The sequence below is a fragment of the Musca vetustissima genome, unplaced genomic scaffold, assembly GCF_032173495.1.
Source record: "Musca vetustissima isolate MV318-11 ecotype Yass unplaced genomic scaffold, APGP_CSIRO_Mvet_v1 utg6909, whole genome shotgun sequence".
Classification (NCBI taxonomy): domain Eukaryota; kingdom Metazoa; phylum Arthropoda; class Insecta; order Diptera; family Muscidae; genus Musca; species Musca vetustissima.
Genome location: NW_026881292.1, coordinates 34,253 through 47,799, shown reverse-complemented (window position 1 = coordinate 47,799; position 13,547 = coordinate 34,253). Strand labels below are relative to the sequence as shown.

The 13,547-nt window shown below is 36.4% G+C and overlaps 1 pseudogene; it reads left to right on the top strand.

Moving 5' to 3' along the window:
* Positions 1-6,027: 6,027 nt before the first annotated feature.
* Positions 6,028-6,631, top strand: LOC133327254 (serine protease inhibitor 88Ea-like; annotated as a pseudogene).
* Positions 6,632-13,547: the final 6,916 nt, after the last annotated feature.

Genomic DNA, 13,547 nt, shown 5'->3' with positions numbered 1-13,547 from the left:
AATAATATAAAAATCACACAAGACCGTGTTGCGGTTTGTAAGTCACAGCGACAACAAAACAAGATATTGAGGAAAAATATTTTTTTTGGTTTGAAAAAATAATGTCATCATATTTATTTTTTAATTTTATACAAGAAATTTCAGAAAAAAATGTTGGGGTTTTTCTGTTATTTTACCCGAATTTCGCCGAAAAATTGGCATATATAATAATCACCATTGGCATATATAATAATCACCGGATTATATCAAGACCCTAAATAGGAATAAATCTTAAAATAAAATAATATTATGAAATATGAATTTTAAATTGCGTCTAAATCGCGTAATTCTCCAAATCATTTGATACGCATGAACCATGGATGTGCCAGCTCACACTATTTTTGAGATAAATTAAATTAAATCTCTCTTTGGCTGAAGTTTTTAAAGTTCTCTTTTTTAAGTTCTCGATATTTTCAAAAACATTTTTTGCCAAATTTCGTGTTTTTGGAAGGCCAGTTCCCGCCGTTCTAGTAGATGGATTTTCAAGAAGAAGATTTTATATCATCCGAAACGTAAAAAACCTTACTGATCACGGGTACACATATAATTCAGTTGAAGGATCTAAACCATCTGAAAAACCATATTTCATAGTAGGCATTAAAATCGCCAATGACCATTCTACTATCACCTACCTGTTTAAATAAAGATGTCCATGTTCATCAAGATTGGGTGGAAGGGTCATGCGGCGGTAGCTGACATAACGATTTATCATGAAAGCCAGTCCTTCTCCATGGCTCCTCTGCCTGTCTTGTCTTATAATGACAATTATGTCATTATAATCCCATGAGAACTGATTCTTACCTCGCCCGTAAGTTTTGTCTCCTGGAAGGCAGCTATATTGATGTTAACCCATACTGTTGTTGCTGCATGTTTCTTACGGGCGTGCTCTGATCGGTTTGTGGCGGAGATTGCATTGACACAACAGAAGCTCTGGAATGTGCGTTTGAGCTACGTCCTGATGGAGAGCTTGGAGAACTGGACGTTGTTGTGGATGTTGATGTTGAGGAGCACAAGGAACTGCTTAACGTGGTGTTAGTCGCTGCAATTGAGGTGCTTTGGTTGAAGTTGGAACAACAATCTGCTACAAATTGGGTTGTCCACTCTCAAGTTTGTGCAATGTCGCATGTGACACCAGTTATTACATCTGTTGCACCGGACAGATGTAGTATTTCTCCTAATGATTTGGTTGCAGACCGAGCGACACCAAATGTTGGGTGTTACAGTGGCGTTGCTGGAAGGTGGAAGTTGGTCAGCTGCGGACGGAGAATTTGTTGGTGCACAGCAGCTCGCTACAAAGTAGGTTACATGCACCTGGACAAGATTGCGCGTGATCCGATTATGACACACTGAACTGAACGTGACCTCGGTGGATGTGGGGCCCGGGTTCTGCTCGATGCCAACCATTATTAATAGGGTATTGAGCAAATCGGCTGACATGGTTTGCTCACCTGGGGGAAAAACAAATGGTTTCAACAGCTGTCGCTGAGTTGACAATCTTCGCCGAGCGTTGCCTAGTCGGGCGTTGCCCCGATTGTCGTGGGAACGATGTCTTGCTGTGGGTATCTTGTGTAAAGGAGAGAATATTTAGTTAAACAGGGATCTATTTTCGTATACAGTCCACTTGAGATAAAAGATTATTTTGGTTGAATATTCGTATACAAGAATAAGAAAGGAGTTTTTCTGTTGCCACATGTGGTATGTTTGGGTGAGATTACGGGGAGTAATCTTCGTTACAGACTGATAAGCATGTGTAGCGTGCTTGCCACCTGTGAGATAAGGAAATGTGTGTGTCCACTACATGTGTTATGTCAAATGGGTTTACGCACTCTATCTTTCTCTAATTTACACATTAGTATAAGGTAAGTTAAGTTAGTTAGTTCAACTATTTATGGATCAATTAAAATAATATTTTAATTTGTCCATAAATAGTTTAAGCTTTATACCTGTTCGAAATCTTGAACCGATTTGGAGTGGAATCTGAGCATGATCAACTCGAACTTGCCTGTACATTTGGGTGTTGTTGCAATTAAAGATTTAACGATTTCCACCTTAGAATAAGAAGGACTAAATCCAACTGAAGCGTTTGACCAAAATAAAGTATGTCTTTCAGACTATTTCCATTGGATGTCTTATATGAGGCATTGAAAACCACCCTCAGTTTTGTTGTTGGTTTCTCCGAATGTATAACCGGATGGTGAGGTAGATAACAAACAACAGAATTTGCTGGAGAATTTGAAACTGTTTTCATGTTGTTTAATTTTAAATATTCCCGAACAACACCATCGTGAATTTCTTCAATATGTGATTTTCATAGCAGAGATGCCTCGTTACGCAAGACCAAATTGTCCTGCACATTCTGGAATAATGGGAAGAGTTACAATATATCTGCCATCTAAGTCCCAACGAGTGGTTTTATTCCGGATTTCTTCGCGCGCTTTGGAGTTTTTCCAATTCCCAAAAAAGGAAGAAGTGTCTCGGAATATTATGAGTGGGAATAGGACCTGCATTATCCAGTCAAAAACTGTTTTTGGTGCCATTAATGACCCCAAAATGTTTGATTGAATTCCTTGTAAAAGAATTCTGGGATATAAGGTCAACTGATCTTGATTGGCAGAAGTTTTTATCTGCCACACGAATATTTGGCGAAATTAAGTCACCGCCGATTGAAAATTATGGTAAATTAATAGCGGGTACCAGCCTGTATTTCCATAAATACAGACGTATCGATAGAAGAATCCATACATAGAGAACATGCTTTATGTGAAGTTGTGGACATACTTTGGTATACGCCAGATATCGTAGCCTGAGTTTAAGTGGTAGAAATACCAAGAAGACATTGTAAATTTTCATTTATAAAAAATGCTTCAGAAGCTGCGTCGATTAGTTATATGTACCATCACTTTACCCAAATCAACATTTCTATTTTGCGAAACATGATACACTTGCATATTAACAGAGTGAGTTATCGCTTACGAAATCAAAGGAATATCTGGATTCACATGATTCTATGATGCAGAGGGCTGATTAGTGTTCGACTGCGACGACGTCGTAGGCTGAGCGTAGTTTGCAGAATTAGACACCTCACGATCATCCATTTTTAATAATATATTTCTTTTTTAAGGCGTCTTATTAGTACAATTTATAAATTTGAATGTCGGCTTGAAAAAAGGCATGAATGATAATATGGCCGCTACAAACAACACAACAAAACTGTAACAACCGATAAGTTATCGAAACTGTCACTCAAAAATTATAGTGTGTACACCGCTTTAGTGACGATATTCACGTAATCATACTTAAAACTGTTGTTTATTGACGTTGTGTTTTGTTATTGAAAGAAAAAGGAAAATAAACACTACACACATACTGTTTGATAGTATAGTATTTTTCGGTTAATTGCACATCAAAATTTGCACAAATTTTTGTTCAATTAACCGAGGAACCAATTATCCGAACCCGCTTAATTGAATAGTTGGTTTAATTACAGTAATCACTTATAATTGAAACTACTAATGATTAACAAAAATCCAATGTCGCAGTTTTTCCTTAGCAATAAATATATTTTTGAATTAGTAGAGATGTCACCTAGTCTTTTTCACAAATTATTCAATTATTATTATGCAATTAACCGGTGTAAAGTAGAAGGAAATTTATTATTGATGACATGAATTTTGAACTAATTAAGCGGGAAAATCAATTAACAGGGTTTAATTAGAAATTTTACATGTATTTTCCTATGAATTTTTTTTTTGTATGTAAAAAAATGGCAGATTATTTTTCAATTATTATTATGCAATTAACCGGTGAAAAGTAGAAGGAAATTTATTATTGATGACATGAATTTTGAACCAATTAAGCGGGAAAATCAATTAACAGGGTTTAATTAGAAATTTTACGTGTATTTTCCTATGAAATGTTTTTTGCACCATCGTGTGGTTGAATTAAGCGTAGGGTCAATTAACCGAAAAATACTGTATTACAATTCACAAGTAATCAGTGCCCACCCGCATAGTGTTCGGTTCCGACAAAATTTTGAAATTAACATTAACATACATTCCCCACAAATAAATAGTTGTTTTTTATAAAAACAACAAAATACAAATGGTATCCCAAATAAACCGCCAACACTACTGAAGTTGTAGACGCAGGCACGGTTAAACTGTTTGCTTTGTTGCTGTATACTAGCTACACCAACAAAGTCGTTGTGTGCATTTGTCACGATGTGACAACACACAACAGTGGGAAAGGTGTGGTATTGTTTGTAAATGCCTTGTTAACCTCGAAGTGAGGCTCCAGCGAAATTCTCATGCAGTTTATGTCGTTGGTCAGCTAAATACTTCGCTTTGTTACAAGAGACATTTGGGTATGAAAGGTTTTTTGTATAGAAGCAATAGCTTCTGGGGAGAATATCTCAAAAAAAAAAAACAACTAAGGGAACTGATGAGGATCAGTGGCGTGATCCGAAACTATAGTCTTCCCTGCCTTACGCCTCGGCAAACAATGTCATACATTCCCCACTAATAAATAGTTATTTTTTATAAAAACAACAAACTGGGATTCAGCCTGACTATTTTGCAAAAACAAAATACAAATGGTATTCCAAATAAACCGCCAACACTACTGAAGTTGTAGACGCAGGCACGGTTAAACTGTTTGCTTTGTTGCTGTATACTAGCAACACCAACAAAGTCGTTGTGTGCATTTGTTGCGATGTGACAACACACAACAGTGGGAAAGGTGTGGTATTGTTTGTAAATGCCTTGTTAACCTCGAAGTCAGGCTCCAGCGAAATTCCCATGCAGTTTATGTCGTTGGTCAGCTAAGTACTTCGCTTTGTTACAAGAGACATTTGGGTATAAAAGGTTTTTTGTATAGAAGCAATAGCTTCTGGGGAGAATATCCCAACAAAAAACTGAGGGAACTGATGAGGATCAGTGGCGTGATCCGAAACTATAGTCTTCCCTGCCTTACGCCTCGGCAAACAATGACATACATTCCCCACTAATAGATAGTTGTTTTTTATAAAAACAACAAACTGGGATTCAGTCTGACTATTTTGCAAAAACAAAATACAAATGGTATCCCAAATAAACCGCCAACACTACTGAAGTTGTAGACGCAGGCATGGTTAAACTGTTTGGTTTGTTGCTGTATACTTGCAACACCAACAAAGTCGTTGTGTGCATTTGTCGCGATGTGACAACACACAACAGTGGAAAATTTTATTTATTCACAGTGTTCCGCGACATTTTGGTCACTTCGTGCGGAGATTCCTTCCACCAAAAAAAAACTATTTGTCTCTTCTTCGCTATGTATACAAGGTTTGACTTCGTCAACATCACAAGGGGAAAAAAACACCAATGCTCGCACCTGATCAGCATCACATATTTACTTAATAAATATTTAATTATTACTGATAGGTACTTGCCGTCATTTAGTGCACAGCTAGTGCAAGTTTTTCTATAAAAATTCAATTTAAATCGTGTAATAATTCTCTTCAGTAATATTACACTGCGTGATATTCAGATGTTGGATGTTGGTTGGTTGGTTCGATAATGTGAACATAAAAAACGACAGTCAGACAATAAATTTCAACAATAACATGGACTCCGAAAACGAATTTTTAAAAGAATTCCTATGTTGCTATGAAATGCAACGGTATCTCTGGGACATAACCAGTCCAGAGTACATGTCAAGCGACATTAAAATGAAATCGTATGGAGAACTGCTACATAAATTGAAAATGTATATAAAAATTGTACTGTGGACGACGTGAAAAAGAAAATCAACACAATTCGTTCGTCCTACTCAAAAACTCAAAAAATAAAGTAGTCTGAAACTTCTGGAACGGACAATATTTACCAGGCGAAGATTTGGTGGTTTGAGTCGTGCAAGTTTCTCCAGAGCTATGAGAAACCAACCGATAGCATATCAACACTGAGGAGCTGGTTCAGGGTCTACGTCTGCAGTGGGCCAAGAACAAGAAACATGTCAACAATGGAATTCACCGCTGCCGATCGTATCTGCATGAAGGAGAATTTCCAAGATGAACATGAATCGTTGGACTTCAGAACCAAAGTCGAAGAGGGACGCATGTAAATCAACAACTGGATTGCAAATGTAACACGCAACGAGATCCCCGAAATGTTAAATCCCTGTGATGTTACCTCCGACAGTCAAATGGTTTTGGCTAATGCTGCCTATTTCAAGGTTCAATGGTGGGATAAATTCGATTCCAAAGATACAAAACAGGAGCTTTTCTATACCACCCCTTGCCATTATTCTTTCGTACCCATGAGGCATAAACGTGGAGAATTTGGAATTGGTACCGATTCTACGCAAATTGGGCATCAACAATCTGTTCGAGCATACCGCCAACTTGAGTGGCTTCAACCTTGATTGTTGCCAAAATCAAGGTTGATGAGGAGGGCAGTACTGCTGCAGCAGCCACTGTTGTTTTCAGTTTCCGTTCAGCACGTCCCGCCGAACCAACCAAATTCGAATGTAATCATCCATGTTCCTGATCTATGATAATAACGCCAAGGCTGTACTCTCCACAAGCATTTATCGTGATCCCAAAACACAAAAATAGACTAGCAAGGAGATTCTTTCACATTTCTCTGCCCTAGGACTTTTTTACCCGTCTCGTTTCCATTCTATTTTATTGTTTGTCCTTCTTCTTTCAATTTAATTTCTACTGCTGCTGCTAATACTACGACATTTGCCCTATTCTCTCTGTCTATTGTTTTATTTATAAAAAATGAGGACGTGCTTAATTTTCTTTTTATATGTTTTATTTTTTAATATTACTGTTTAAGTAAGAATCGCCTTTATATGCATTGTTGGGAAATACATCCTTTGAACGCTCGTGTTCATTGTGTTTGTTTGCATACTCATTAGAAAACTGCATACTCCTTATTGTTACAACATTGAACTGTCAGTTTTCTAATGAGTATTGTTTTGCGCCAATATCACTTTGCAGCATTGTTGTTATTGTTCATCTTCTTCTCGTCACGATCGCTACACGTAACACAGGTAATCTGTTCTTTCTCTTTATCTTCCCCTATTATTATTTATATCAATAAAATTCAAAATCAGAAAACTAAAACGTTCGTGTTTTATTTTCTATATTTTTCGAAACGCAATTTCGGCGCCTTTACATTTTGGTCCTATCGAACTGGATTCGAGCTTTGGAAGCAGAATTCTATTTGGCTTTTATTAGTTTTCATTTCAATAAAATAAACAACAACACAACATCATCACCATCCCTATACATCATCATCCCTCATTCATCTTCATCAACTGCATCATCGTCATACACACACGCTACACATATCTACTAATATCGTAATAGGCAGCCGTCGCTTGCCTACGATAAATATAATTTTTTCGTTTTTCTCTTGTTTGCGTGTACGCTACACTAATCTGGTCGGTCGATTGTGGCGTGTTGGCACGTTTGGAACAAAGTAATATTTTTTCTTAAATTGAATAGTAGTGTGTGTATGAACATATTGAAAGCTAATTTTGGACATTTTAACTTACCGTTTACCCTACAGTCCGCAATTACAACAGTGTACATCGTTTTGTAAAAATTATTATTTTTATTGTAATTTGAAATAAAAATAGTAATTTTTTGCCGTTTTTATTAAAACCTTTGTGTCGTATATATCGAATTATTTATTAATTTCCTTTTTGTCGAAAATCTATACCTTTGGTGAATTTTATTCAACTTTCTAGACGGAAGTAGGTTTGTTTCTGCAAATTATTGAATCTTTTCGGATATTTTTTGGTAAATTTTCGAATTCTTATAGATTTTCTAAGGAAATCTTAGCAAATTTTGCTGTTTTTTGGGGAAGAAATTTATTTTGTCGTAGCGATTTCAACTTGTTGTCAGCTTTTTATTGGAAAAGCTTTGGTTTAAATCATAACTAAATAGTTTTTCTTTTGGATAATTTCTCGTGTTCGTGCGATTAAAAAGAAAATTGTAATTATGCCTTCTACTCCTCTAAATACCTACATCAGAGTTTCGGACGCTCTAGTCAAAATGTGTGATAAACTTCGGGCTTTAAAGGAAGATGATGTAGATATCTTTGTCTTAGAAGTTAGAAGTGCCGAAATAAGCAAAAAATGGGCAAGTGTAGAAAATTCGTTTGAAAAATGTATTTGCTTTTTAGAATCGTCTGAGGATTCATGTCAGGAAGATGTCGAATCTGTAGAATCGAAACAGGAGGTCGTTTATGACATGTATATGGATTGTCTAGCAATGATAAACCGGGCCTTGCACAAGCTTCGGCAAGAAAGCGTTCTAGTAAATCAGGATCCGTCTGATATTCCTCAAGAAGTCCAGACACAGTCTGCACCTTCTAAGGAAGTCCAGGCTAGCGATACTGATTTAAACAAAATCAGTATCAGTATCAGGCCGCTAGCTCCCCAATAGCAGGTATTGGGAATCCTAGAGGTAATTCGAGTTTCAATGTTGAGACAGAAAATTTAGACATTGTCCATAATCTAGCGTTGCCTCCTTGTGATATTGATATTTTCGAGGGCGATTTTCTTTCGTGGCCAACCTTTAGAGATATTTTTAGCGCGGTCTTTATAAACAATTCTCGGTTGAGTGATATTGAGCGTCTTTGTCATTTGACGCGAAAAACTGGAGGGGAAGCTCGCGAGATTGTTTCCAAATTCCCCTTAACGAACCGTAGTTTTTGTCTGGCGTGGAACACGTTGAAAGCCACATATGATAATCCTCGGTTGTTAATTCATAATCAGTTTAAAATATTATTCGCTCTTCCGGTACTTGAAGTTGAAACAAGTTCGGGTCTTAAACAAATTCAGCGTGGTATCAATGGTTGCTTGTCCGCAATGTCCATTTACGACGTTCGTACGGATAATTGGGATCCGTTCTTAGTTTTTATTTGTCTTCAAAGGCTTCCGAAAATTACACAAACATTGTGGGAACAAAGTGTTAAAGACAAATCATCTGTTTCGCTTTGGAAAGACCTCGATAGGTTTTTAACGGAACGGATTCAAACACTCATGTGTCTCCATGGTATGCGAGGGAATGATTCGGTCAAAAAATCTAACATTAACAAATTTCAAACACACGTTTCGCAAACACATTCTTATCGTAATTCCCCATCTTCTCCTAAGAACGATTGAATGCTTTGCCCTCAACAGTCCCATCAGCTTTTTGAATGTCCTCGATTCAAAAGTATGTCGCTATCGGCTAGATTTTCCACAGTGAATCGTCGTAGATTGTGTGTGAATTGTTTGCGTATGAATTGAATTGTTTGTTTTCACGAAGTGAAAACTTGTATTAGTCAGCATCGGTGTTCGAAATGTAGGCGTAGCCATCACACATTATTGCATCGTAGTGACACATCACCCAATAATTCGATTTCTTCGGTTGGTTCGGTAAACCGAAACCCTACAAATTCACCAAATCCTGCCCCTATCAATCCTTCAGTCCCATCAACATCAACTAGTGCTTCTCGGCAAGTTTTCCACACGCCTCAGAATAAATCCGTTCTATTGGGGACAGCTGTTGTAAATATCGTCCATTGTGGTGTTTCGTATCCCGCTAGGTTGAAACTCCCTGTAAGTTCAACAGATATCGCTATTTCTGGGGTGAATTGTGCAATTTCGGCCAATTCTAGTAAAGTTTGATCATTGAAAATTGGAAGTCCTTGCGATCCTACAGTGTTGTTAGAAACACGGGCATTGGTTTTGCCGTCAATTTCTGGGAATTTGCCCTCGTTTAATGTTTCGTCGGATTTTAGAGCCCAAGTGCCAAATATTCATTTGGCAGATGATGATTTGTTTAATTCACGTCCTGTGGAACTTATGTTGGAGGGTTGCCAGTCAATTCTTTCTGGGGCTTTGCTGGCTCAAAATTCAGTTTTCGGGTGGCTTGTAACTGGACCTATCCCATCGTCGGAGATTCGTACCTTTGCCACTTAACTTAACCGGAAAAATTGTAATAGAAATTACGTGGTTAGATCGAATAGATTGGAACGATCCTCACTTGCATGCTACCAAATGGAGTAGCGAAATCTAGAATCTTCAATTTAAAGCAAATGTCGTTGGTTTCATAATTTCATTTATTTTCCGATACCAGATAAAAATGTGTTCGTGCATCTTTTATCGAATATAACTAATGTAGCTCCCTTAAAATCAATTCCACTTTCTCAACTCGAAGTTTCTGCCCTCTGGACTTAGGAAAATTATTGTGAAGAAAACAATCCCCTTCTAAGGCATTAACTACAACTGGTGTAGATTTCGTTGATCCTTTGAAGGTAAATTCGTTCACATGTCCGCTTGTCTAGTGTACCAAAGAATATGTTTGTGTATTCCTGCGTTTATCTACCAAAACGATTTATTCCACTCGAGATTTTTGAAAAATGTATGTCGTAATTTGGGGCCAGTAATTTGTGAAAGTCGTGATTTTATTTCGCTGCTTTACTACTCGTGGCATTTACTCTCGTGGCATTTTATTCCAGCTGGTGTTTACTCTCGTGGCATTTTATTCCAGCTGGTGTTCCACATATGGGTGGATTCTGGGAAGCAGGAATAAAAAGTTGTAAGCCACACATTTGAAAGCGTGTTCGAAACGTTTTGCCTACATTTGAAGAATTTGCGTCTGTATTGGCTAGAATCGAGACATGTTTGAATTCGCGCCCACTTTGTCCTTTATCAGATAATCCTGACGACTTCGTAGCATTCACACCAGGTCATTTCTTGATAGACACGTCGCACAGTGTCACGACCGCGGCCAAAAATGGTCAAAACCAAGTACCACGGAGGACAAATTTTTTGATGAGGATTGATAGAAAATACTCCAATTAGAATAAATATGAAATTTTACATCGATATGTCGAGTAGTTTTGTCTCTACAAAGGTTCAAATTTGATAATTATTTATAAACTGATTTTTTACCATATTTTCGAAAAATGGGTGTGTTTTTCTGATGCTCAAATATTTGAATATTCAAATTAACGGTTATTATAAAAGTGTTTATTTTGGTTGCTGTGGATGTTAAAAACTAGAATTCTCTGCAGTTTGTATGTATATAGATATCATATGGTGTATACAGTCGTCCACACTTGTAGTACTTAGTTCATCAAATTTGTAAAACAAATTTTGAAATTAGTGGAGCATAAAAAAAAGTTTAAAAAAGGTTAGCTCTAATTTTTTTTTATTTGAGTAGTGAAAAGTGTGTTATTTAAGGAATAAAAAAAAATTAGCTGCGGAGTCCTGCGGTCCTAAGAGTTATTTAATTTTTTTTGGTGATCACCTTTTGAAAAAATATGGCATATTCAAGAAATGGTTAGAAACAAATGGTCAAATATGTTATGTATACAATTAAATAAGTTATTGAGGGTCAATTAGGAAGGAGAAATTGGATTCAGAACATAGTAATAATACAATATTTTACATAAAATATGCAATTAAGTGGTAAAAACGTTATTCGAAGGGTAGATATGGGAGAATTGGTTTTAAAATATAGCTTTTAAATAAATTTTCAGTCAGTTTGAAGATTATACTTATTTATCACATCATTTGAGACATAATCTTATAATCTTAATTTAGAGGCCGCACATGAATTACATTTGTGGAAAGTTCATACATAAAAATATTAGTTCATGGCATGGGATACGCAAAGTGCAGTACGATACCTTTTGAGCGACTTTCACAAGGTGCTAACAAGTCATGCCAACAAAAAATTAGTAGCAGCCCGAACTTTTGTTAAAGCCGAGTTAAATACGGTTTTTATTTAGTATTTTATATTACAATCCGACCTTGTAATATCCTTAAACAGCCATAAAGTAAAGGCCCGAGATTATAATGTGGATGATACTAAATCGTGCATTTGGGAAGACAATATTATATATATATATACATATCTGATGTGCGTTTTGAAAATGTTGTGAATGATAAAAAAAATTATTTATTAGTTATTAAACGATATCAAATATCTTTTATATTATAATAAAAATAACAAAAATAAAACTACTATACTTTATTTAGCTGCATACAACGATTTTATAGTACAGAAAGTTAAATTTTTAGGGACTTTTGGTATGGTAGGTACCTGAAATATGGACCAACAACTAAATTACAACACCTATTACTGTCATCGCCCAAATTTGATGTAATTTGGACGAAGACATGAAAATTTTCGTGGAATTTGGATAAATATAAACAATTTATAGGTCCAAAAATCGGATTTTTCAAGACCCTTTGTATGGGAGGTATATGAAATATTGGTCTGGTCTACCCAGTTTTTTGGCAGTTGCTTTATAGGCATAAGTAAAGGTAAATTGCCAATTTTCATTGAATTTGTTTGAATATTGAAGATTGGTGACATTCTCAAGACCCATTATATGGGAGGTATACCAAATCTTGGTCCGACCTATCTAATTTTTTGTCAGTTGCTTTTTAGGCCAATAATAAGCACGTGTACCAAATTTCATTAACTTACGATAACTTCTTCCATTTTTGGCCGCTGTTTATATGAACTCGCGACATAGTGCGTCGTTACTCTCCTCCGAAACCTGTCGTAATTGACTAACCTATATCGCTTGTGAATAGGTTTTGTAAAGTTCAAAAGTTTACTAATTTGTTTTGAAGTCGTAATCCATAACGAGAAATTACACGGTTGGGTTGTCACGTCAGAATCGTTGACGTTCGGTCGACAACAGGCATTGTAAAGCGGCCTATTTCTAAATTGATTGCACTGAAACATAAACGGAGTCCGTCACTGCGGATCCGAATCTAAAGTAAACCATTTCTTAAGAAAATAAAATCAAAATCTATCTCTGCGGATTTAAGCAATATTAAAACCGTAACTGCGGGTTCTTTCGTTCCTGGTAATCATCTGAAATCTGAATCCATAACTGTGGGTTCAATCGCGATCACTTCATGGGCAATTAACGCCATGTTCGTATGGTTGAATCAGGGAGACCGTCCGTTACTGCGGGCGATTCCTATGCTTATGTTACGTTTTTATTTGGAAAAAAATTAAACAAAATGAATTTGAATTGCTCACACACACTGCACCGCCTACCATCTTATTATCTATTACTTTAGGTAACTAGTCGTAAATTGAATATCAGTGTTATAACATTAATAATGTTGCAAGGTGGGCGCCAATGTTTAAGTAAGAATCGCGTTTATATGCATTGTTGGGAAATGCATCCTTTGAACGCTCGTGTTCATTGTGTATGTTTGCATACTCATTAGAAAACTGCATACTCCTTATTGTTACAACATTGAACTGTCAGTTTTCTAATGAGTATTGTTTTGCGCCAATGTCACTTTGCAGCATTGTTGTTATTGTTCATCGTCTTCTCGTCACGATCGCTACACGTAACACAGGTAATCTGTTATTTCTCTCTATCTTCCCCTATTATTATTTATATCAATAAAATTCAAAATCAGAAAACTAAAACGTTCGTGTTTTATTTTCTATATTTTTCGAAACGCAATTTCGGCGCCTTTACAATTAC